Source organism: Cygnus olor, chromosome 5, assembly GCF_009769625.2.
Source record: "Cygnus olor isolate bCygOlo1 chromosome 5, bCygOlo1.pri.v2, whole genome shotgun sequence".
Taxonomy (NCBI): Eukaryota; Metazoa; Chordata; class Aves; order Anseriformes; family Anatidae; genus Cygnus; species Cygnus olor.
Window position 1 is genome coordinate 35,352,643 of NC_049173.1, and position 27,424 is coordinate 35,380,066.

At 39.5% G+C, this 27,424-nt stretch overlaps 1 protein-coding gene across 11 annotated transcripts in view; it reads left to right on the top strand.

Moving 5' to 3' along the window:
• NUMB (NUMB endocytic adaptor protein) overlaps positions 1-27,424 on the top strand; it is a 102,130-nt gene that overhangs the window by 17,390 nt on the left and 57,316 nt on the right. The window contains exon 1 of one of the 11 annotated variants that reach the window (XM_040558474.1): positions 15,129-15,270. The exons of 9 other annotated variants lie outside the window; for them this stretch is intronic. The gene's annotated coding sequence lies outside the window, so the exon portion shown is untranslated. Of the gene's footprint in view, positions 1-15,128; positions 15,271-27,424 lie in introns of those variants that run through there. One more of the 11 variants, XM_040558464.1, reaches the window with a different exon arrangement.

Genomic DNA, 27,424 nt, shown 5'->3' on the forward strand with positions numbered 1-27,424 from the left:
AAATTAAAACAGAAAAAGAAGTGAATCTTGTGCTGGTGTGAAGAGCTAAATCGTCTCTAAGTTGTCTGGCAAATCCTGCTGTAAGGGAGAAAGGGAACTAGGGGCAGCAGTGGGCGGTTGGATTGGCACTGGCATTTCCTGCAGCCTGGTCTTAAACATGAGAAGGATCCTAGCTTCCTTCAGGGCAGGTCCTCCTGGGAATCAACAAGACCACTTGCAGCTCATAGCTGAAACTAGTTCTGATTTCCATGTGGAAGGGATATGCTGCTGATTTTGGGGGTGTTGGGAAAACAAGAAGGTTGTTTATGTTTTGGGGGAGGAAGTTGCACAAAGCAGTAAACAAAAACGGAATTGCCTGTGAAAAAGTACAGTGTTTCAGCTTCAGGAGAGATAAGTGGTTTATGTCATTTCTTCAAGGATGTTTTTCATTGCAGAAACGTAATACAAGATTTGCTGGACTAGCGAGGTGGGAAAGGGCAAGCATGGCCTTCAGGCCTGTTTCTCGGGACACTTCTGACTGGGGGAAGGTAGAAGTCCTGGGGACTGGATGTGGGCTTTTTTTTCCTTTGTGCATGGGTATATCACTGATGCTTGGCATGTGGGTTTTCATTTTTGAATGAGGGTTCCTCATGTGGAAGATGGGCTGGTGTTAGGAGAGTAGTGGTGAGCAAGTGCTAGCTCTGAGGAAATCTGTCAGGTGCCTGAGCTCGTTAGCCATGGCTAAAGACATCAAGTTTTAGGCTTGTGGGAGCCAGGTGGCTTAGAGAACTTCACTTACACAAAACCTTGAGCAATGATAGACTTAAGCCATGAGAGGAAGGAAGTTATTGCTTGTGGGTCCTTAGTGTCTGTTTTCATCTTCCCCCCTGTTGCTGGCTGTCATTCTCTGTGCTTCTGAAGAGACTGGAGACGAGCCTTTTGTCTGTGTAGTCTGCCTGGGAGACCTCGTTTATTTCAGGAACTGCCCCCTTACAATGCTGAGCTCAGTGACCATCGATTTTTGAGACGTGCTGTAATGGAAACAAGTGCTAATATAGAGGAGTTTTTGAATGTTCTTGATTTAATCAGCTCCTGCTTTCAGGAAGACTGAATTGCATCTTCGTAGGATTTGTGTTTCTGTGCTTGAAAACCTGAGGTACCGTGCATGCAGGTGCAGTTACTTGCCATAACTGTTCAGTATGATCTGTAAAATCCTGTGTTTTACTACTTAAAAGTAAGAAACTGTTGAGATTTTCGATCCAATGCATTACAGGCTATGGCTGTGACACAGTTACTCTGTCACTATGTTCTGTGTTATTGGGGTATCAACTCAGTGCCTTTAAAGTTAATTTCCATTTCCCTATATTGCAAAAGGCTGTAGCAGTGTCAGGGGCCACATCCAAACTGGGAACGTTGTCACCAGTCGCCAGGGCTCTGAGTCCCCAAACAGCTCTGCCGAGAGCACAGGATTTCTGAAGAGTTGTTAACTTCAAGCAGCTTGTGCGAGGAAACCTGAAGTATAGCTGAGCTCAACTGAATTTGAAAATACATTGCATGGACCAGTTATTATGAGGTAAACACCTTTGTATTTATGGGAGAGCTAAAGAATTTTAGCCATGAAAGAAATGTTGTATGATTATAGACTCAGTAAGATTTATTTGGGTAGGAGGAAGTGTTTAATTTCAGTTTGCTCTAGCCAACTTTCTGTAATACTCTGTGCTGCCAAATGCCAAGCTGAATCACTGTTTTTAAACGTTATTTCAAAGTAAACTAGCATTATACCTGTAACTTAGCAGAAGAAACTGAATATTAAGTGCACTTCGGTCTGTTTCCCTGGTAAAGATGTCTACTTTGTTTACTCAGCTATAACTTAGCACTTGATCCTTAACATTTGCCTGGAATTTTCCCACTCTGTTAGTTCGTAGTCTCTTTTTCTTTCGAGTGGTGATTCAGTGTTGCTGTGTGCAAGTCTGACTTTCTGAAAAGGCAGCAAGCAGCAGAGTTCAAAATATGTTTCAAAAACAGTTTCCCAGTTTTAGCGCTGCCATGAGGATGGTCAATCTAGAAAACTAATTGGATTATATATGTTATAAGGTTTGGTTTTGCCCCAAACTTCGCAACATCACTGTTGTAGGTTATTAACAGTGGTGTGCACAGTTCTGTATCTATAATAAAGTCCAGGTGCTTTTGCCATTGAAACATTGTCATCTATTCCTATTCTTTGCTTTAAAAGCCTCTAAATTTGTTAGTATTAGCAATTTACTGATAAGACACTATTTGGGCTTGAGTTATAGTCAATTTTGAGAAATAAGAGTATATACTTTTTTCTCGTCTTTATTCTGGTGCAAGACACCAAGTGAGCAGTTTGTTTGCTATGGCACAGCTGTGATTTGGCTCTTTTTGTCTAGTGGAGTTGTCAGTTTTCCTACAAGATAATACTGTAAAAGAGATACAGTAACCTGTGTATGTGTGTTGGGTAAAGCTTATTTTATGCCAGAAGTAATGAGGGGTTATTTGTATGATGGTGCCTTCAAAATTAAGTGTTCTGGTGTTTCTAGAAAAGCTCTACCAGTTTTCCAAATAACTTGTAAATCTCTATGTGTATCAGAGACATTATCAATTCCAAGCAAAGCAGAATCAGATATCCTGTCCCTGTTTTGCTGGATACAAATATCAAAATTCTTTCTGAATGTGGCAAATAGCTTTTGTGTTATTTCATGAAACTGAGTTTTTTTTATTTATTATTTTCTGCATGCCTTGATGTCCTCATAGGTTATATACATGGGTACAGGGGTCCTGCTGCTCGGTGCCAGAGTGAGCTGCCTCAAAGTGAGGTATGAGCCTTGTGTTTAGATAGTGCTGCAGATATACCTTAAGAAGACTGCTGCAGAGAAGTCTGAGCCTGGGGAAAGCTATGAATAATAGATGCCTTTGAGCACTGTTTGATGCAAAGGAGGTGTTAGGACAAAGTAAGTGATTGATGATCCAAGCTATTTATTGACATCTTCTATCCTGCAATGATTACTTGTGTAACTCATCTGATTTTTCTTAAATTATAGTGAGGATGAATTGTCTTCCACGAGTTGCCTTCAGTCCAGCTGGTTATCCAATTTGTTTAACTCTGACAGCAGTTATTTTAGATTCTGACTTGTTTTGGTGCTACTTCTCTCAGAACAAGCTGTTCACTATGAATGTGAACAGGTTTCTTTCAAAGTAAAGTGTCTAACAGAAATTAAACTAGGAAAAAGGCTGAGAACCGTCAAAGTGAGAATAATGTATATTAGCAGAGACAACGTGTGAAGGCTTTTGGAGAGCAGTTCTTTGATTCTGAAATAGTCTGGATGAAGTCCACTTTTTAAAAGTTGATATTGAAAGGTTTTTTTTTCTTTTCTACTCATTTCATAAGACTTAATCATGAATAAAATTGATTTGCTTGTCAAACCCAGTCTTCCATTATTCTTCATGTGGGAAGGCTTAAGAGTTATGAACTTCTAGGAAACTTGAAAGGGCAGATCTTATCCTGGAAAGCCATACTTTTGTGCTGAGTAGATGAAACAACACTTCCTGTTCATTCCTTAATTGGAAATGCTTGCTCAGAACAGGTAGGGCTTAAGAGGAAGATTTTTTCCTGGATTTGGCTTACAACTCTTGTCCCTTTACATCAGCACCCTTCCTCTCAATCCCAAAAGTGCTGCCTGTTGCTGCTGTAAGTTAAAGCTCAGGTGCTGTTTTAAGAACAATCAATAACCTAGAGGCCATTGAAGTCTCTGACTACATTGTGCAAGTGAAGATCTTCCTGCAAAAGCATTGGAGAATGAGGTTGTCTCATTGCACAATTGTTTTCTGTGAGGCGTTTTCTTTCATTAGCACAGAAGTATTGGTGTATGCACCAAAGATGTATTAGCAACAGAAGTGGAGGAATGTGTTACTTTAAACACATTGCTATTCAAGATATGTCTTACCTTGTGGTTCTTCGGTCATAAGGTAGGTTAGTATAAAAAATGATCTTGGAGCAGGCAGATGTAAGACAAGCTTTTTCTTCCTCCCACGATCTTATTTTAAATTTGATCTCTTTTAATTTAGGGGGGTTAAAAATACATTTGTACCTCTAGACATAAGGGTGTGTCCAGAAGACACTTCAGGGAGGAATAAAGAATACAAGAAATAAAATAATTAGAGGTTATAGGTAAGCAGTGAAGTCTTTCTATTTAAACAGAAGTAACTTGCTAAGCTTGTGTGGTTTTATTCTTTATGGATCCTGGAGTCACAAGGTCTACCCTGATGCTTTTAAAATCAGCTCTGGATACAGAAGTGAGGGAAGGATCTCACAGTTTTGGTAAGTCACAAGTCTGTAATTTAATTCTGCAATTAGTTCAGCCATGCCAGCTGAAGCTCTTCAGGCTCATAAATTTAGGAGTGCTCATGATTAATCTAACCATTAGAACTTGTGTTAAAGTATATAGATTTAAACACTTAGAAATCCCCTGTGACTGCAGCTTTGCTGAGAGCAAGTATGTATGTGTTGAACCAGACAACATGATTCTTGAAAACTGAGTAAGCTAGAAATATAACAATGATGGAAAATGAGCAATGCTTTTCAACTGACATGACTTAAAATGTGAAGCGTTGTCTGTAGGAACCCTTCCTCTAAAGGCAATTTCAACACAGTTGCTAGGAGAACCTTGGGTCAGTTGTTAGTGGCAGAGATGGAAAAATGGCCATTTCCATTTTCTTTCCTGAGCCTCAACTCTGCCGGGACTGTAGCAGTGTTAACCACAAGCACCAGTCTAAAATGCTTAAAAGGTATGTGGTGATAATTTTTCCATTCTGACTATGGGAGAATGGATGCAAGCTGACACTCCCAAGAGAAGGTATTTATTAGCAGACTTGAGAGCTGGCCTATTAATAAATGACAACATCAACTTTCAGGAAAAGGGATTTCTGGATGAGTAAGATGATTTTAGGGATATACATTTGTCTTAATAGTACCAGCAAACAAACATGAAGCCTTTGTCTCTGGATACACTTTGTAGCAGACTTCTATTCCTTGTGCAGCTTTCAGTGACAAAATAGAACTTTAAATAAAAACAATAGCAATAGTAGAAAGAATATAAATGTCTGGAAATTGGGTAATAACTGATACTGAAACAATTTGGTATTTGCTGTCCTTACATTTAGCACTTTTGGAACAAAATTTGCAAAATGTTTGTTTACCAGTAGAAGTTACTAAGTCCTGTAGACTTGTGGTGGAGGATCTCCTTGCTTTTGCAGTCCATGGTTATGGAGGCAGATTATTCTTTACAGGAACATAATCTGTAACATAGCTGAGACATACTTGACTAGTAAGGTACTGGTTGTATTTATTCATCATCTCTTCCATTATGCTCTTAAACTTGAAGGCAATTTAGGTGTCAAGAACAGAAGAAGCTGAATTTCTCACAGGTTTTCTTTGCTTTGTTAAACTAGGCATTCTTTAAAATGTACATTTCAAATGAAGGACTAAGACAAGGCCTAGTAATTACTAGTAACGTAATAAAAAGTACCAAGTTCCAGTTACGTACAAGTGTTCACGTAAATCCATATTAAAGCAATCTCTACTGCTTTTCTGCCTTAATTATATTAATGAAGGCAGACATCAGTTGCTTTGAAACTGTGTGGTGGTTCAAGTCTTTCAAAGGTTTGTTCTAATAACCGGGGGAGGTTGTTGCCAAAGTCCAAAAGAAATTGTGAAATGCAGTTTATAGTAATTGATGTAATGTGTTTTAAACTTCTGTTTATGAAATCTACCTAGTAGAAAAACTACTGGCTTCAGGAAAAAATATTAGTACTAGTGCAGTCACAAACTGGACAAAGGAGGACAGACTTTTCAAGTTCCAAGTGGAAAAGATTGTCAGCACTAGCAAACTGTACAAATCTGGATTTTGTTCACTCTCCTGGGGACATTAACATGTTTTTGGTGCAGTGGAATAAAAGTCTGAGTTTACAGGCTGTAGATTGTCCTCTCTGCTTTCTGAAAAAAATCTGCTGTAGTTTATTGCTCGTTTAATCCTGGTATGTCAAGCTAGTGGTGGCTGCTGTACTTTGAAGCCTGCTGGCTATAGCAAAGATAGCCAGCTGTTAGTTTAGGGTCCAAATCCAGCCTTTAAGATGGATTTCTTTTTCCTTTCTTTTAATTTGTTTCTTCTTCTGAACCTTTGTAATGCCTAAATATAGCCAATATTTTGTTTTTCTGTTGGGATTTTCTCTGGATTGCTGAGCAATAGATGCAAAGTCAACTGAAATCCTGTAAGTCTATTAGCTAGTGCTTATTACTGTGCCTCCAGACCAGTGATGCCTGCAGGTCCCAGCTGGGCTGTGGAAGCAGCACAGCTGCTGCTCTCAGGCTCCGTGCAGAATTACAATTTCTCCCCAGAGCTGCTTGTGTGCAGAGCAGACTTGTGTGCCGTGGTGCCGCTCTGGTCCTCTTCAGCTGCTGCATGGCACTGGGCCTGTCACAGAGATGTTGCCTTTTGTAAAGCTGCTCTGGATGTGCCTTTTCACTGGGCTCCCTGCCTGCTTTTGCTCCTTGCAGGAGCTGGGGGAGGCGAGCAGGGGTTGTTACTCAGGCGTGTGCTGTGCTGGGTCCCTGCTGGCTCAGCACCACTGCTCAGCATGGGGCTGCAGCTGCACCCCACCGTTCCCCCGAGACCCAAGGGAGGCGTGGGGAGCCTCTAGCTCCTGGGCTTTAAGGGCAGTGGATCTGAGCTGACCCGACTTGGGTGGGTCCCAGGCTTTGTTGCTGGGGTTAATATGCTGCTGTAGCTCAGCCTGCCTTTGTCCTAGGTAATGAGAGTCTGTCTCTTTGTATTGATTCAGTCTGCAAACAGTGACTGTGTAAAAATGGGTCCCAAGCTTACAGAGTTGTCCACTCTCAGATGGTGCAGCTGCTGTAACTCTTTTTCCCTTCTCTCTTGGAGAAAGAAAACAAACTTTGCATTGTGGTATCTCCTCTTCATCTAAAGGCTCCATCAGTTTAAAGGACTCGTATTTCTGTGCCAGCAGAGCACAGCAGCACTCATTTCCTTAGCTCTGTAAGGCTTTGTGGTGTGGAATATGTACTTAAGCGCATCTCCAATTGAAGTAATCTGTTTCTAGAATACTTAGAGTAACTAAAGCTTTAAAACAACAACAACAAAAGCAAACAAAAGCCTAGCAGCAAAAACAAATCGTTAGACTTCTGGTGAAGTGTCTCCTAGTCCAGAGTTTGAGTCACAGGTAAAGCTCTGTTTAATTACAAGCTTTGTGGGACCTGGAGTACTAATTTGTCAAAATTTGATATAATTAATGCTTCTCTCATTGTTTCAGATGCTCGGGATTCAGGCTAGGGTGCAGGTGGTGTGCTAGGTGCACATTTGCCCTTTGCCTGTATGGAGCACACCTCAGGTGCTGGCCTTTATGAAATTCCCTATCAAGATAGTAAGGTACAGAGTTCCCTCGTTGTCTGGAAGAAGGACCCTGATATGCATAGAGTAAGTGTGCTTATCTAGAAGGTCCAAGTGTATTTGGGCAGATGTCCTTAAAGAACCTGGCCAGTAACAGTACTGATTTTTTTTTCTTGAGGAGCAATGCTTAAGAAGTGCTTAGAGAGAAGAAAAGAGTTAAACAATGTGTGTTATCATATGTAAAGGTGAACCTAACTTGGCCTAGTGGCATTAGGGCACCAGGTTCATTATCTCAGCCTGGGTCTCTGCTTGCCTCCCCACCCCAGCAGAAAGGAGAAGGGTGGCACCTTTAAAATGCAACCAGTCTTGTCTCTGGTGTGCAGACATCCACTCCTGTCTCGACATTTCACTTCTTGATGTTTAGATAATGCTGGTGTCGAGTGTTTTTTCCCTTGTTTTGCTGTCTTTCCTTATGGCAGCATTTCCAACCGAACTAGTGAAGTCTAATTGCATATCTTTTATTAGGCTGACCTATATTGTAGGTAGAAATAAGATGCTATACAGTTTCTTTTGGTGATGTCTGGGGTAAAAGCTTACACAAAATAGACCTAAATCAGCAAAGCCATGTTTTGTTAGAACTGTAGCTTATGCGTCCTTTTTTTTTAAACTTCAAATGTTTGATTCACCTCATATGCTGTGGCAAATTATTTCAGCGGCTAGAAGTATGTTACAAGTATTAGTCTAGTATCAAATGACAGCTACTTGATCTAGTAGGGAAAAAAAACAAAAGATGAAAAGAAGCTTGAAGTCTTTGTAATTTAGATTATGATCAAGTTGTTACTTAATTTTCTGTTACATATTTCAGAAGTCAATTATCCTAAGAACTCGGTTTTTGTGTGTGTGGAATGGAGACTTAATATTACAAAGCTTGCTTTAAAACGTGGACACCAGAAATGTGAGCAATGCTGCAGTGATAAACATGATGGAGACACAGTGGTTGTGCTGCTGATAGCTCTTACCTTGTTTATATGTTCCTTCTTCTGTCACTTGCAGCATCCTGTACACACCTGGTCCTCACTCTTTTTTCAGTATAACTGGAATCCAAGGTAGTCCTATGATGGAAACTTACTTTATATTCCTTCTTGAGTATATACATCGTATGTTTCATTTGTCATAACACATACTGAAAATTTACTCTGAGGGAATCTGTCAATGTAACTAGGCCCTTACTACCTCTGAACTTCTCAGTTGCTGATATTTGCAGATTTTACCGTTAATTACTTCTTCCGAGGCATAATTACAATACAAGCAGTGTTAAGCCTAAAGCTAATCTCCGTTGGACACAAATAGAAGCACCTTCTTTCCCTTTCCCTAGTGGGCTCCTGTTTGCCTTTTAATCCAATTAGTTGGTCACACAAGTAAACATATAACCCACTCAAATGGAAGATTATGCAGCTAAAATTTATGGATGCTAGCTTTATTTAACTGTGTGAAATTGTGATGATGAGGGCTAGTTTGTGATTATGAGGCTGCTTGTGACAAGCTTGGAGCTTGTGAAGAGTGAGACTGCACTTTATTTCATAAGTAGTATTATTAATTAAATTAGTATTATGGAGGTCAGGAAACCTCTGAATATATAGAGAAGAAAGATTTCATTACTGTATGATCAGATTCATTTTTAAATAAGTAATATAAGAAACCATGCATAACAATGAGCTCTGAAGCACTTCCTTTAATTTGCTGAGTAGCTGCTATGGCCGTGGCAAGAGCTTCCACAATGTGAAGCAAACATCTGTGGAGCATTCCTTCTAAAATACTGCATTTTCTGAATGTTGTAGGATTTACAGGAGAAAAAGCAGGATATAAAATATTTGTCGTGTGGATCTGACTGAATTCTGCAAGTCAAAACCTGTTGTTTCCTCTCTACCAAATCTGAACTGATTTATATTTACTCCAAGTAACGCATAGAATATGTTTCAAATTAGTCTGTTTTAAGCTGTTTAGATGAACTTCCCTGAGAGTAGCTTTTAGGAAAATGGAGTTTAGTATTGCATTTGAACGTTTAAACATGCTTATTTTTTCCGGAGAAGCTGAAAAACCTATTGTACTTGTCTGCTTTTTTATTGCAAAGTGTTGTCCAAACTTTTGGAAATAAAGCCAGAAACAGCAAGCCAGAATCTTTAAAATAATATTTCATTCCATACATCTGAAAGCAGTTTATGAAAAATGTTGTTAGAAACCTCAGATGGCACCCTTCAATTTAAAGGGATAGTAAAGTGACTCATGCTTTAACAAAAAAAAAAATCTTTAGTGCTTTTTGTCTAGTAATAGGAAAAGGGATTGACTCTGGATATAAAATGCTGACCTTTATTGCATTTGCATTAGCCAGAATTATTAACATTGTATTGTAGAGTCTGTGGCACATTTTTGGCAAGCTGGTACATTCCTCTCTTTCTCTGTTGCTTCCTCCCACTCGAGAGCTTTTGTCTTTCTACATCTGCTTTTTGAAGAGAAATGCTGTACGCATGCAGACCTCAGAAACTGTAACTTGAGTTTGGGTTTGACGTAATGCTAAATTGTTACCATAAATTCAGACTACAGAATTATGCAGAATTAGAGTTCTGTTTTCTTATTTAAATAAGAGCAAATATAGTAAAGCTGTAGGATCAGCCTCTAGGAAATTAACTGCCCAGACTTCTGTAACCAATACCCAGCAGAGCTGAGAAACATTTGCTGTGAAAGTTGATTGTGCATGCTGTGTGTTTGTGTCGTTTTTCTGTTTTGAGAATGGGCTGCTATGTAAGATGACAGTGCTATGTAAGATGACATATATTTTAAAAATGTGTGTATAGATGCATAAAACAACTTGTCATGGCAATACAAGTGTATGGTAGTGATGAAAACTACGGTGATGCTCTGTTTTTTAGCAAATATGAACTTGTTCCATGTTTTTACTCAAAAAATTCAGTCTGTTGGATGGGATTTTGGGGCAGAACAGTGGAATTTTTTGTTTAACTTATGTTTTCATAGTTAAACCTATAGCTGCGGATGCCCCTTGGAACATAGCTGAAAGTAAAGACAGTTATGTGCCATTAGCTGATGCTTTGGAGGATTCTTATAAGCTTGTCATACGCAAAACCCTGTTAACAAGGTTCAGGGGTGGCTCCACGCGCTGCAGGCACATGAGGTCTTTTATGAGCGGCTTTGGAATTTTACATGTGTGGTTGTTTCTAAAACAAACAGTAACTCTTCCCCTCTCCCTCTGTTTATATATAGACATACAATAATTACAAAACTTGCTTAATCTTTGGGCTGCTTTTTTTAAAAGGATTCATAAAAAGTGAAGTTCTCCTTTAAGGAGATATTAAAGTAGTTTAGGACTAATATTTAAGCAGGTAATTGTTTTTATAAAGTTAGTATTGATTTGCTTTAAAGATATTTCCGTATGGCAATTGACATCTGAGGCTGAAGAATTGTATCCTTGATGTGAGAACTGAGAAATGGAGGGGGGGGGGAAGAGAAACCTCACAACCAAAGCAAATCAGCTGAATTTTCATAGCGAAAAATGTCTAAAAATGGAACATAAGTAGTAATACTAATTTTCTTTTTTATAGCCTCTTCAAATTTTATGTAATGCCTGCAGTAGAAAGTAGGTCTAATCCTTGTTAGGAGAAAACAGTAAAATTTCTGCCTGAAATGTTGAGAGGTGACTGTTGTGCTGTGAATGTTGCAGCTTCTCAAGTTTTGTAAGCTTCTGTGGTCTGAAGGGAGGACAGGAAAACATCTAGTAACAGCATCCTGCAGGTTTTGGGTCTGTGTATGCAGAGCAACATTGAATCTTGCAGACAATTCGTTTCTAACTGAGTAATAGAGGTGCTTGTTATAAAAAGAAAACATTTCTATTTCTGTAGGTTGCATACATCTCCATGGAGCAAGGTTTCTGGCTGTCAGTGTGCTCTTACTCATGGGAAATTGTCATCCATGAATGTCTTTACAGTTGTCGCTATTATCCCTAGTGACAACACTGCTGAAAAACAAAATAGCTAGTAATTTGATGGTGAAAAGCCATCTGGCTACTTACAGACATAGCTTCTTAAGTGATGGCAAATATTTTAAAGAATAAATAAAAATCTAAATGCTTTCTCTAGGAGGCTGTCATGAAAGTTCAGATTCTCAAGCAGGGTTCAGCACTTCTGGGGAAGTGCTGCATCTTGCTGGCTCTTTTCATTTGCAAAACTGTTGGTGTGGCCAAAGGTTTTTCAAATATCTAGCAATCTCACAACCCTTTCAGCTGCATTAAATTCACATCGTTAGTGGTAAGCTGGCATTATGGCTTTTCAGTCTGATCTGTTGTATAGCCTCTGCTGGCCACTGCTTCTCTTTGCTGCCTTTCACATCTTCAGGCAGAGAAGCTGTGGAGCACTGGAAGTGCTGTACCCTCTGCAGTCACTGGGGTTTCCTGAGAATGGACTACTCATTTTGTTCACTTTACTAAAGCTGAGTTAGGGAAACGTTGGTTGGGCAAGTCACACTCTTCTTTTGTCCATGTGAGCGAACCAGTTTTTCTTGTTCAGTGGTAACCAGCATAATGTAAAATATGTGTATTTGCATTGTAGTTCCTTCTTTTCCTTTGTAACCTAGCATTTGGGGGATTGTTTTAAGTCTTCCTGCGCTGCTTATATCAATCTTTACATTTCAAACTGTAAAGCTGGAATGAAACCAGCAGTGTGTTTCGGGAAAGCTAGCAGAAAAATTCCATTATTCAGCAGGTGAAGACGTTTAGTTTCTGTTTTTCCTCTTTATGAGTGTCTGCTGCTGTTTGTTTCCTCATCCGTTGTGGACACAAGCCACAGTGTGCTCATCATCGCTTTAATGCAGACAGGTGACCTTGCGGGGACTTACACTGTGGTGTTTAGTAGCATTGTTCTGATCATATCAGTGCTCCTGAAAACAACATCTATAATGCTTTGAGAAATTTGACCTAGCAGAGCTCCCTCGTAGTTCTCCCAAGTAGTGCTCAGGAGAGCTGTGATGAGCTTGTTGCTGACTTTCATATCAAAGACTGACCTATGATATTCCTAGCCCTGGAGAGAAATTCCTTGTCAAGGATACGCTGCTTTTCCTTGTGTATATACTGAGATCTGTAAGACAGAGTAAGAAACTAATATTAGGGTCTTCAACTGTTGTCCCAGTTCTGTTTTTAGGAATGCTGTAATTAACACCAACTCACAGGAAAAGCATTCCCCAAACTGAAGGTACTGTGGTCTTTCTTCAGACTCACATAGCACAAACAGGTTGTACAACGCTTCTTGTTCCTGCTCATGATTGCTAGCAGTGGCCATTAAATAGAGTGAGATCTGGTAACAAAACATTGAGACTTTCTTTGGAAAAGAAATGTAATTCTATGAAACGGTCCACAGCATGGAGGTGATCATTTATGCTAGTTAATCCAGCCTTCTCAGTTTTGTAAACTAAATGCCATTTCTTTAGAAGTCCAAGTAGCAAAGGACAAGGTGGAGTTGTCTCTCTCTGACCTGGGGACACACCAGTAAAAGTGTTCTGCTTTGCTGTGCTGAAGATTTTTTTGAATGCGTGTTTTGCTAAGAAACTCAATACTATGAGACTAATAGAGCTGTGGATCTGCTAAATTATGGAGTGCTACTAGTTTCTGGAGGAAAATAATTCCGTTAAAATCTTTTTAAATCTTTTTAATAAAAGGTTCTTGTTAGTCAATGGCACTTTTTCCTTGGACGTGTGTAGAAAGCTTTTAGTGGTACAAAGCAACCTTCTTTCCATGCTTTAATGCCTGCTTTTGACATAGGACATAGGTGTTGTGATCAATAGTTGTGTATTGAGTCAGTTTTTCAAATACTTGCTCAAAATGGTGTTGATACGCACACAGCTTTGGGTGTGTTGGCCTTTAGGGAGACTTGAGATGTCATGGCTCTCGTGGTGTGTTGTGGTTTAGCCCGGCTGGCAGTCAAACACCACACAGCCGTTCGCTCACCCTCCCCCCTCCCTCTCCGGGATGGGGGAGAGAAACGGGAAAGTGAAGCCTGTGAGTTGAGATAAAGACAGTTTATTAAGACAGGGAAAAGAATAACAACAACAATAATAATAATAATAGTATTAATAGTAATAATGTGTACGAAATAAGTGATGCACAATGCAATTGCTCACCACCCGTTGACCGATGCCCAGCCTATCCCCGAGCAGCCGGCCCCCCCCTCCACCCCGGCTAGCCACCCCTATATATTGTTCAGCATGACGTCAGATGGTATGGAATACCCCTTTGGCCAGTTTGGGTCAGCTGTCCTGGGTCTGTCCCCTCCCAGCTCCTGCTGCATCCCTAGCCTGCTCGCTAGCAGGACAGAGAGAGGCTGAAAAGTCCTTGGCTTGGTGTAAGCACTGCTCTACAACAATTAAAACATCAGCATGTTATCAGCGCTCTTCTCATTCTAATCCAAAACATAGCACCCTGCCAGCTACTAGGAGGAAAATTAACTCTGTCCTAACTGAAACCAGGACATGGTGATACCCGGATTTTCACTTGTATTGGCAAGTAATAGTTTTGCTTTTTTGAAAGAGGGAAAGTTAATGGTAATAGTGCAAATTTCTTCATACACTTTAATGATAATTTTTGTAGAGCCTCGCTTTTTTCTTTTGCTTTTGGTATTTGTTCTGAATCTGATGGGCTGAAAAATTCAATTTGTGCAGGTATGGTGCATTTTCACTAGTAAAACTACTTGCTCGAGCGTAACTTTGTATTCACCAGCACACTTAAGCAGACACAAAAACCTCACCAACTCGTTTCTGAAGGTACCACTCCCAACATTTCTTCATCTGGCATTCTACTTTTGTTCATCTGCTTGTGGAAATCAGTTGAAGTAGATGAAACAGCTGCCTGCTAGCTGTTTCAGTTTGTGTGGTTTGGGGTCAAACAAAAATAGCAGTACTTACATTGGAAATAGGGAGGACTGCACTGAACTGATTATACTTGTAAATGCACTGGAGTTTTACCTAGAGCACTGAGCCAAAGTGGTTGCTTGTTTTGGAATAGACTTAATTAAAGTTTTGTTCAAAGGCTTTTTGGGTAAACTTGTTAAATCTGTTTGGGAGCCAGTGATTTGAAGGGAACTGGTTAAAGATATACTGCTTTTTTCTTTTCCTTTTTTGTTGCTGTTTCTACAGGCATTCAGACTCCTTTTCCCCTTAACAATAACTATAAGACCCACAGCGTAAAAAATGGCTGTGATGCCTCTATCAGAAGAGGATTGTCCAAGGGAACAGCAATAGTGTATATACCTACCTATAGCAGGAAGATGAACAGTAGGAGAGGAACACTCCTGTTGCATTAGTGGAAGCTATGTACACATGTGTAGGTGGGTTGCTTGTGAGCTTGAGGGAGGGAAGAGTCTCGTGTGGAGTCTGTTAGCCACTGATTGTTACCCTAAGAATTAGTTTCTGACACTTGGCGCTTCTTGTCAGCCTCTGTCAGAGGTTTCCTGAAAATCCAAGTACTTCTTTCATTTTTAAATAACTTAGCTAAGTGGAATTGACAAGTTCTGATGGATGACTAAAGTTTACCTAGATTTTTCCAAAAATTGTTTATTATTTATCCTACTTAGGAAGTTCAGAGTAATTTATTTCAAGAGGCTAAAACATGGTAATAGTTTATTTTTTATAATTGTAAAGATGTTCTCATTTTCATCTGTCTTGACAGATATCAAGCTGTTAATGTCAGCCAACCTGTGCATCTCTGAATCTCTTACAGCTGCTGTCTGCTCACAGTGCTTTGTTTAAACCACCATATCACCCTAAATTAGGGTTCATAAGTCATTCTTAGAACAGCTCCTAGCATCTTCTAAATGTGAGTGCAACATTTACTACCCTCTGGCATAGAAGCTGGCTTTAGCATGCTCATGTTAGTAGTCTGGTCATTTGTTCTGTACAGTCAGAGCTCTTTAATGCATGTTGTTTGGACCCAGGGAGTTATTTGTATTATTCTAACATACCTCTTGACATGTGTGACAATGCTGTGCCCTAGAAACGTGGGGCGGGCTGTAAGGTGTGAGTTGACAGGTAAGATGAAAGAGCTGTATGTTCTGAAACACCAACATGTCTAACCACTGGGATGCATCACTTCAGTTTCCTGGAAGTCAGAATTTCACTTTCATCGTGGTTATAAACAGGGAAATTGTGCTGCTGTTGGGGAGACAGCTGTCTTGCTACCTAATCATGTTCATTACAGTGCATATCACAGCTGTCAGTCAGGCTTTCTGTTTTTGACTGCAGGAGCAAACTGAGCCATCATTAATGTGATATCTGTGTTGTAAGGTTAAGCAGGTTGGAGAGGCAATTTGCAGTTAATTCTAAACAGTTGGTTAAGGTTTGTATTGCATTACAAAGGTTGTTAGAATACACTAATTAAGAAGGTTTTCAGGAAGAAATCTTTCCCTTATTTTGTACTTTTTGCATCTGTATTTAACTGCACCTGCTTCTTGTGTGTGTGAGGCAGATAACAGGGTGGAAGAGGTGTGACTGAGAGTGTCTTTGGACCTCCATGTTCAGGTAACTGTTGTGTCGCTGTAGGCTAGGGAAGGGAAGGAAATACTGCTCCTGAGTAATGTGCTGCCACTCTCTGCCTGAAGATTGGTGGCCAAAGGATGTAAGGGATGCTTTCTGGAGTTTGGGGATGTTAAAGCAAGACTTTTGTGTTTCCATCACCCTCTCCTAATTGCAAGTATTTCATAAGCTTCTTGCAAATCACCAGTTGCGTGTGTGGCTGCAGTTTTATGGAGGTAACTTAACACTAAGGCTTCAGGAAAAAACAAGACTACTTCTGCAGCTCTTTTTCTGCCCTCTTGTGTGGGATATATCTAGTGTGGTTGCATACATTCATGCTTTGACATAACTATTGACTGAGTAAAATGTTTAGGGTCACTTTGTTTAGCTTAGAACAAGAGTGACTAGTACACAAGGTAGTAAGACCATATTGTGTTAGTGCCTGAAGGCATTCACTTAAATGAAATGTGAGGTGAAGTAATACTCATCAAACCAAGCAGTAAGTCAATTGCAGATCAGAAGAGGTCAGTGAAAGTAGTTGTATATCCAAAGGACTGTACAAGCACTTAAGGCTAGGTTTATTTAATGCTGAAGTATTTTAAAACAGCATGCATGTAGTAGTCTAACTTCATGTTTATTTCTAAAAGTATTTTAGGTCTAAGATCACACAAGGAAGAGCCTTCCTTGATTGTAGTAGTGATTTTGATGTGCATTTGAGCCAGTAGTGCTGCTGATAGAAGCAGCTTTCTGTTCAGTGCCCTTGTACTAAGCCAGCAGAGAGCTGCTTTTTAGCTGGAGGATGGTGTCCCTCTTCCCTTCCACCATGCAGCCTTGCGAATGCTGAGTCTGCTAGCATGTAAGAAGTGGTACAGGTAGAAGATAACAGCTAGAATGAGGGAAGGATGAGTACTGTTTTCAGAGGCAAACCTGATTAAAAGGTATGTTTAACTACAGTCATTTTTTAATAACATAGCTGAACATTTTACTTCCTTGGTTATTAAACACTAGGTAGAACAAAGCTGGGAAGAGGAGTAGAATGGTAAGTCATGTCTTTCTCCTCCTAGATCAGATGCTCAAGTCTTTTATTGTTTTTCAGTTTGCATTAGCAGTTTGTTCATTTCAGTATTTAAAAGGCTCTTGAGGTGTGCAGAGGCAGAGTTAGGAAGGCCAAAGCCTGCAAAGTTAAATCTTGTTGCCCTTTGTGATTCTTGCCAGAAGGGCTTCTACACGTATATCACCAGCCAGAGGAAGAGTAGGGAAAATGTGGGACATGGAAAAAGCAGAGGTACTTGATGCCTTTTTTGTCTTGGTGTCTACTGGGAAGATTTGCCTTCAGGAATCCCAGGCCTCTGCAACTAGTCTGGAGCAGTGGAGATTTAGCCTTGGTAGAGAAAGATCGGGTAAGGGAGCATTTAAATTCTGCAAGTCCGTAGGACCTGGAGTGATGAGGGACCTCGTTGGTGTCATTGCAGAGTCATTCTCAACTGTCTTTGACAGATTATGACAATTGGGGAAGATTACTGTGGTCTGGGAGAAAGCAAATGCCAGTCTCCCCTTCAAGAAGCACAAGAGGATCTGGGGGTTTACTGACTGATCAGCCTCAATTACTTGAGCAGGAGAGGTGGGACGAGATGACCTCCAGAGGTCCTCTCCAACATAAACAATCTGTGATCCATGGGAAGGTGATGGAGCAAGTTCTCTTGGAAGCTGTTTTCAAGCACGTTAGGGACAAGAAGGTGATTAAGAGTAGTCAGCATGGATTTATGAAGGGGAAGTCATGTTTGACCAACCTGGTAGCCTTCTGTGATGAAAAGACTACGTTATGCATGAGGGGAGAACAGCTAATGTTTTTTTGACATTGATTTTTGACACTTTCTTCCATACTGTTGACAAACTGATGAACTACAGGCTAGGTAAGTAGCGAGGTGGATTTCTGAACTGCTGGGCTTAAAGAATTTTGAGTGTTGGCACAGAGTCCAGCTGGAGGCCCATTACTAGTGGTGCACCCTCAGGGTTGCTAATAGGACATGGACTATTTAACATCCTCAGTGTTCTGAAGGATGGGACAGTGCACCATCAGCATGGTTGCAGGTGATACAGAACTGGGAGGAATGGATGATACAACAGATGGTTGTGCTGCCTTTCAGAAGGACCTTGACAGGCTGAAGAAATAGGTTGACAGGAACCTCATGTTCATCAAGGTTCTGCAAGCAAACCTACTAGCAGGTGCCTGCATTCCAGCACTGTCATCCTGTGCTTCACTGTCCTTGCCATTGCCTGCTGTTGGCAGACTGCTTGTACTCAGGCTTGGACAACATAGTGCTGTTTAAGCGTGGTGATTAGACTAAAAATATGCAAAGCTGTTTGGAGAGAGCTATCAAAGTCCTAGAGAAGAATGTGATAACAAAACTAAAGCATTTATTTTAAGGGTACTTGAAGTGTTGAGGAAACAATTTTTACAGCTCTAGACAATTATTTAAATGTTACTTGATGCCAAAGTTCAATGAATGAAGGAATGTGAAAGTGCTTAATGCACAACTTATGCAATGACTTGCAAGCTGGAAAAGTTACAGGGTCGCTGTTGTCTGGCCCTGCGTTGCTGAACCCACAGTATATTGCGCTTTCTTAGTACGGGCAGCCCTGCTGGCACAAGTTTCATGCAGTTTGTAAGTTACTCCTCTGTGAAAATGAAGCATTTTTCCAGCTGTCTTTTAAGTCTTCAGAACTAGTATTGCTACTTTACATTGTTGTTTGTTTTAAGCATGTCTTTTTCCAAGACTTCATATGTTCACAAAGTCTTGGTTTGCAGTTCTCGTCTTCAGAAATATTTTAGCTGGAGCTTATGGTTACATGAAAAGTAGAAGAGACAAAGCATTTGAGTATGAAGGCTAAGAGGAGTTCTAGGAGCAGGCTCCTTAAATTGTCTGTGGTGAATAACCAAAAGAGCTCTAACAGAACTGTTGGGATGTATATGAAGCATACATACAGGTAACCATGGAAAGAGTTTGATAAAAGCAACTGAAAGCCAAAGGAAGGATTTGAAGAACATGACCTGGATTGATTGTCACACCCAAACTTGCACAGTAACTAGGGGTTGTGTGAATACTGGAAGGATTTCACAAACCTTTCAAAGCAAAATTCGAATGTGACCACAGTTGCATGTAGGAGCAGCAAGTGTCACTTCTATTGCATCTGTACTGAGCCAGATCTTAAAAGCATGTAATAATAGTTCACAAGTTTCAGGAGGAAAGTTTGGAATAGCTATGTGCTATAAATAATGCTCTTTTCTGCTAAAAAGCCCAATGTATCAATTTGTATTACTTGGAGTTTTTTGCTGGTCTGTAGTACATCTTCATCACAGTCTGAGACTGACATCTTTCCATGGTTTTATTCTTTATTGAACAGTCTTATATGACTGAAAAACATCACAAGCCTCTAAATTTTAGGCAGTCTCAAGAATGGAGATACTCATTAACATAGTTAAACCAAAACAACAGTGACAAGAATACATGTAGACTAATATGATTAGGGGAAGAAAAATCCAAACTTAGTGCCATTAATACTTAAAGAGGTTCATCACAGGCATCTGTGGTTATCTTTTTACTTACGGTGGCTTGGCAGATTCAGTACAGCTAACAGTGAATTTTAACAGTGTATCCGTGTTAGATGTCCACATGTGTTCAATTAGGGAGTGAAATTGCACAGTATCACATCTTTGTGTGAGAAGGCAGAAGCCAGGCTGGCTGACTGGAGGTGTAACTAAATAATGATATCTCTTCTAGTGTGCTGAATCTTCAAATAGTATTCCATGGACTATGGGGATTCCAACGCGCTGTTCTACAACCACTTCTAAAGGCAACTTCTCAAGCTAATTTAAAAATCAGATTTCTGAAGACTTAAATCTGCTTCAGCATTTTCTGTTGACAAATGCACTAAAATGTCTATACATCATGCTGCAATCAATTGCAATCAGTTTGGCAATCTCTTAGATAATCCTTGTTGGAAGGAATGTGTCAATGGAAAGAGGTTCCTGTTTTAATCCTAATAATGCAAACTGGAATGTGTGTTGTCTGCTGGTTGTTATTTGAAGTGGATGCCAGAAATTCTTACGATAAAATCAGTGATAATCATTCTGCCAATTTAAGGAGACACCAGCTCCACCCCAGAAGTTCATAGGAAACAATCTGGAAAATTTGATCCACGATGAGACTGTATGTTGGTCCTGGAATACCTCTCGCATACCCAGAATTTGAGTACCTGAATTCAAGAAGCCAGTCTGCCTATGTGACCTTTTTTTTTTTCACTGTGAAATTGATCTTTGAGTTTTGAGATGCTTTTGGCAAGGAATTGATAAGAAAAATATTTGTACAGTTGCAGCTCTATGGTTCTTGCTCATGAATGTACTTGATTCCAGATGTCCAGATCCAAATAGGAATTAAATGGGGTTGATTTTATTTAAAGGGATTGTAGTCAGCTCCCCAAGGTGTGTAGCAGAATGACCGCTATGGAATTTGGTGAAGATTCCCAAGTTACAATACTGCTTATTTTAACATGATCTTAGCAGAGTTGGCTTCTCATTTAAAATAGGGGCACAATGCAATGTGTGAACCATAGCGTTGCAAGCAGGTAGGAGGTCCAAGAAATTTATAAAAATTCACCTGAAGGTGTCTGATAAACTTTGCTCAACCTGAAATTGGTCCTTGAAAGCTAAAGTTTTCACTTAAATCTTGCTCAGTGCAATTTAAACTGAACCCTAAACATACAGTGAAAACAAAACAAATTTCTAGCAACTCTTTGAAGAAGTGATTTTTTTTGTTGTTGTTGCTGCAAGCTTGTACAAAGCCCAAGTACCAGCTTGTACGTTAACTGTACTTTGTAAAAATGTATTTATGGATCTCTTCCATATACTAACATTTTATCACTGTTTATAGTAACAACTGTGAATGTAGCAATTTTAGTTTCTGAAAAAACAGGTCTTTAATCTTATTTTGCTTTATTGTAAAGAATGTATATATTATCAGGAATTTAACTGGAATTTAAATCTTCACATAATCCAGACTGAATAAACCACCTGTAATTTGCTTTGTCACTGTGTAAAAAGTACAGTATAGAAGTGCATTTCACAGTTTGATTAAGGATTTAATATCAGCAAGCTCAAATTCGATTCAGTGATTTGGCTCTATGTTTTACTGTCTGTAACTTATACAGTTTTTTGGTATTTGATAAAATGTTATTCTGTTCCTCAAAAATTCGTAGCTGTCGTTTTAATCCAATGTTGAAAACTCGGGTAATGTGTTTTATCTAATGCATTAAAAACTTGAACTGTAAAAAAATATTAACTACTTGAGATATCATCTGCCAGCTTTTTTCATTCCCCATCTCAGTTTCAAATGCAGCCATCTAGAAATGCAAACTGATTGCTGACGCTTGCTGATTGAACTAAACACAAGAGCAAGGCTCATCCAACTCTCATTTAAGTAAACATTTTAAATGTTTGTAGCACTAAAACACAACTCACTAAATGAAGCTTTTTTGTGGTTCTCAGAAGTTTTCCTAAAAATAAATAAAAATAAAAAAGGGTGTTGTTTTGCATATTTCCTCAATGCTGTTCATTTGCATAGGCTTCAAGAAGGTGGCAGAGGTTAGTACACACACCATCCTGGGGAGAAATGGTAACTAAATATCAACTTCTAATATTTAAAAACACATTAAAACTACATTTAACATAGTCGATCAAGTAGTTGTGGACAGTCTTTTTTGTAATTGTGTATCGAAGATAGATTCTTGGATAAGGAAAGCAGTAATTTTACCTAGGGGGAGGAATGAGTAAAAATAAATATTGCCAGTTCACTTATGAGCCCTGCAGCTTGTTATTGACCTATCGAACAGCTTGTTCTGTCAGGACTTGGTGCCAGAATTCAGGAACAGGGAAGATAAGCCTGATCAAAATACTTGTTCCTTACTTGTTCCTTATGTCTTAGTCATCTCCTTGCAGGTCTGAGGATCTACTCCTAAAAAAAGAAATGCATAAAAAGCTATAAAAGCATACAAAAAACCACCATCTTTCTTAAACAGAAGAATACAGTTTTCTTACTGAGCAGTCCTGGGCTATGTTTTGATAAATTCCTAATCTCTATATTGGAGGAATAGCAAATAAATATTTTGTTCTGCTAAGCTAATTTCGGGAAACACGTAAGGTCATAACAGACTGGTAATAAACAAAAGCTTTCACGTTAAAACATCCCCTACAGAGCTTAACAAATATATTGTTCCTACTGTTCACTGGGATTCTGAAGTGGGCAGTACTTGCCTTCACATTCTTAGGCAATAATTATTTTTTTGGAAGGCTAAGCAGCTAGCAAAACTATTTATTATCCTGATCTCCAAATTTGCCCACTTGTACTGCTTTCCTGACAGGATGTTTTGAAGGACAGTGTGTCCCTCCCTTTTGGTCAAGGCAGGACAGGGAACGGATCTTCATCCTTAAGAACTGGAGCCATTTTAAACAATGATGCACCTTTGATATGTGATTGTCTGAAGAGACGAGCGGTATCAGCTAGAACACTTCCTCATATTGTTGCTTACTCAGAAGCACGTCACTCCGAAGGTCTCAAATCTTTACAAAGTCCATGTTGTAATCTGGAATGTGCGCAAAGCTGTAATTTATGAAAGCTCGATTTCTTGAAGACCTTTGTACTAGTCAGTTTAAAGCTCTATGCTTGCTTTGCAACTACAGTTTAGCAGGTTGGTTTGCTGTGTGACACGGCCATTTAAGCATAGCAGGATTAATGTTGATTTTTTTCAAATCATGACTAATTTACGTAGTCCATACAGACTGACTTGTGAACAGCTTCATAGTAGAATTAGAGGGTTAAGGGTTTGTATGCTTTACTCTTAAAATATGTGTTTTTTGCTGTAACCCTCATCATGAACTTACTGCCAAGCACCTCCCTTCCGTTGTCATGATGGAGATGTGTGTTGGTGCTAAGCAGGCACTGCTGCTGGATTACTTGGATTATTGCTGCCTATTACATAGGTTTCCCAATTTGAAGCAGCGTCACCAGTTTAATTTCAGTGACATGGATGTAACATTTCAAGAACTACTGGACACAAGGAATGCTGGAGGTATCGTGCCAGCTAATGAACGTCAGGCTTATTTGCTCATACATCTGCACACTGCTTTCTGAGCCGGCAGTTGAATGGCTTTCTTACGCGTAGCGTTCTGCTGCGGGGGTGTTGGAATAGAAAATCTGTTCTGAAAATATTCCTCAAAAAAGCTGAATCCCGTTTTGCCTGTGACATATAACAGGCTCTCAGATGAGGAGGAGGAGGAGCTGTCTTTGCAAAAATGGTGAAGCTTTGTGGGGGATTGTTATGCTATGTTTTTTCCCCTAAATTTCGTATGTAAATCTGATAGCTGGTTATAATTAAAAGGGCTGCAAGAATAGCTAATGGTATTTTGATAAGTGGTTAGCTCTTTTAGGAGTGGTGTTGCGATTGAATATCAATTTTTGTAAGAGGTTAGGTTTTTCATGTGGGGAAAAAAAGCTGCTCAATTCAGGCAGTAGACAATAATGTCCTTTGAAGCGTAAAGACATTGTTGATACAAAGCTATAGATTTCCTTCAAAGCAGAAGGTTTCACTATTGATGCTTACTAGGAATTTAGGATTTAATTAAGTTGCTGACTTGCAGAAAGCCACATGCTGGCCTAAGCTAACGTATAGAATTCTAATAGAAAAGGGATGCAGAAAATAATAACAGCTAGAAGTTTCATCAGGGATTATCATGACTTTATAAGTAATTCTAGGTAAATTAGAAATAATTCTGGTGCACTTGTGGCTGCTGTAAAGCAGATATTTTCCCTTTAAATGGAGGTGGGCAAAGGATAGGAGAGGAAACCATGGGAGACAGGATGGGTAGGCTATTGGATTGCTTTTAATATTCACAGCATAGTGGTGTGTTGGCTACTGTGATGAAAACTTTCTATTAGTACCTTCAGGGAAATGGGGAAGAAGGGATTATAGCTGTGACTTTCCTACTGAGTCTTTAATTTGCTTTGTACAGAAATGAAGAGGACAATTGTCCATGACTGGGCTATTCTGAATATAAATGTGATGTTGCCTTTCACTTACTGGATTGATACTATTTTTTTATTTTTTTTTAAGCTGAGAAGTGCTTTCTATCCTCTGCTGTTTTTAATGGAAAGGAAAATAGAGATGAAAGAACTCTCTCAAGCCTGGAGCTTGCACAGAGGCCCTTCGCTCTGCGTCCTCCATCACGTGGGTTGCTGAGGTGACCAAAGGCAGCCCGCGTAGCGCTGAGGTGTGAGGGCCCAGCAGAGCCTCCTCTGCTGTGTTCCCTGCAGTGCTGGGTGCTCTGAAGACCTTTGTCTTCACCATAACGTACATGCAATACCAGTCCAAGTTCTCCTTTAACCCATAACCCCAAGCATGATAGCAATTTGGATTGATTTAATTCAGGCAGCCTTTTTATGTGGGGGTGAAGGGAGTGAGATAGCAGCTTAAGAGCTCAGCATTATTCCGCAGTGAAGCGTTAGGTTACAAGTCAAGTGAGGTAGAAGTCTGGCCCTAATGTACGTTTTGCTAGTAATATCAGCACTTTGGATGCCTCAGGTCTGGTATGAAGTTCTTTTACCCTCACGTTTGCCTATAGGATATTTCTCTCTGAGCGAACGTGTTCTAAGCATACCACTTTGGTATATGTTTAAATAGTAATTGGTGCTGGGGGTGGGTATTTCCTGATACTTAATGATGATTTAAAAGAGTTAGTCATCAGTGGTCAGGAAATACCAACTCCAGATTAGACCGAGTTCAGTTATCTTAAAAATGTTTTAAAGGTATTTCACTGTCCATCTAAATGTGGTATGTTGTCAGAGACATTATGTGCATAATGGCAGCTTGTTCTGGTGTTTAATTATAGAATAAGTAGTGGAATGTGGTACTGTGTGCTTTATATTGTTTTGGAGTAGTTGCCACTACTTCCCCAGCTTTGGGAAGTGGTCACACTGTGTTGCCTAAAACCTGGCTTAAATTCTGTAACTGTAAGATTTCCTTTTAGATTCTCAAATTAAAGAATACTTGCTACCTCCCCCCTCCCTTGGCAACCACAATGGCAGTCTATATTTAAGTAATACAGGACACTTCAGTTCAAGTTCAAAACTTTCCTTTGAGGTTGACCAGGTACCTTCCGCTGTGCCCATGGCAGCGATCATTTTGTGAACCCTGCAGGAAGGATTTTTTTTCCTCAAGCCTTATGGATTGTTTTATGCCCTGATGATGCTTGCTTACAGCAATGTACGTTCTTCAGTTTATAGATTAACTTGATGCCTATACGTACTTCTGTTCCATTGACAGAAAGTAAAGTATTGGTATCAGAGAACAGCACGGTTTTACTCTCTCCCCTTTCCCTTCTCCACAACCTTTACATGAGTTGAAGAAGATGGTTGTTTTGCATATTACACTCTTTCCTATCACAGCAAAGAGCATTTTAGACTTATGTTGGATTTTCACAGAAGCTTGTCAGACTTTTTTCAAGGTGGATTGCCAGTCTTTTTATATGGTTTAATATGCCATGATAAACTTCAGATCACTATTTGAGAGATCTTGAAAGATAAAATACCAGGAAGGCTGAGTAATGCTTCCTTTTTAATCCCATTCATCCTGCCTAGCTCAGTTTAGATAAAGATGTGTCTCCTCCTTGCAGGAAAGGGTGCAGATGGAATAAAGCCGTTTGTACCATGCAGATGGGATAAAGCATTTTGTACCAGCCAGTAAAGCAAACTGGTCAAATAAACCAGATGTGGAGTATACAGTAGATGATGAATAATTGTGGATATGAAAAAACAACACAGTACTCCCCCAACCCAAATTGTCGATGATCCACTTATGAATGTATCTTGTTACTGTATAGCTTGTGCATTTCTCTGTGCTGTTTTTTCAATACTGAGAACTCTCTCAAAGGGCCTGAGATTCCAGATGTAGTGTATCACCTAATATAGCACTATTTCAAATACTTCCCAATTTTATGTGTGAGTATAAATTTATGGCAGTGTGACTCTTCTGCAGATACGTTTTCAGAATTAGGAACCTGTAAATTTTTTTTTTTTTTAATGCATATGGTGGCAAGAATTCATTTTCAGTGTAAGATTGGGGTCTGAATCATTACTTAAAACAAAGTGGAGGTGTTGAATTTAAAGCTTCTTACCTTTGTAGGTTTTGATACAATTATAAGGCAAAATGAGTTCTCCAATTACAGCTATACTATTTTGCTAATTTTGGGACTGCATAACGCCTTAACATGAGAAATAGTAATCCAGGGTAGTGGTATTACCATAAAATAGTTGCGTATGTGATTGGAAGAAGATGGGATATATTACAGAAAAAATATATATAGCAAAAGAGGGCTACGTGTTGTGTCTTTTCTGCCATGCTGCAGTGTGTTTGTCAGTAAGGGTGATGCATATTATCAGTGGATGGCAGCAGCATGTTAGTTCTGATAGTTCCAACTCTTCTAGGACACGTGCATGTTATTACTTCTCTTTAAAACAAGTAACTTGTGGGTTATGAATCTACTCTCTTATCTTAGACGAACAGCTCATGCAGGGTTCATACATTCATGCAGGGAGCTTTTAATCCAGTGTACAGGCCTTATCCTGCACCTGGCATGATGGAATAAGTTTATTTAAGAAAACTGGACAAAAATGCAAAGGTTGATGTATACTGATATTGAACAATCGTGGTAGTTATTTTAAAAGTTACATCTGACATTTAAAAAAAAGTTTTTGTAGGTTCTAGGGACGCTGCAGATTCTTTTTCCAGAGGTATTTAGTACAGATATTTGCTCCAGTCTTTGCTGTCTAGGTAAGCCATGTTGAATGAATATTTGTTGGGGTGGGAGGTGGGGATGACAAAAACAAACAAAAACATAACAAAAACCACTGACTTCTGTAATGTAAGACTGATGTGGGAAATTCTGGGAACATCCACCTGACTACTCCTACTGTTCTCAATCTTCGTTTCTGCGTTTGACTGCTTTCCTTCTTGGAACAGGTGATTTTTTTTTTCCAGCTGTAATCTTATGAAGAAGTACTTCAGGACTTAACTGGGTATTGTATGCCTCTATGCTTTCATTAAGTATTACACTCCTTTGGAGTTGGCCAAAGGTTCCTGCTGTCCTAGGCCTTATAACTATTTTACTAGTGCCCCCAGATATCCTTTCTTCTGCAGTTATTTTGGTAGCGCATGCTGAACAATAAAAGTAGCTTTATCAGTCATACGACAAACTTGGATACTGCAGATGAAAGAAGTATTCATGAATAACACTTGACTCATTTATAAAAGTAAACATACTCTGTTTTGTGAGAGCTGATTTAAAATGTTTTGCTCCGTACGTTGCCCTGCTCCTTGCCAGGTTTTTTTGATTTTTCTTAGGCTATCAG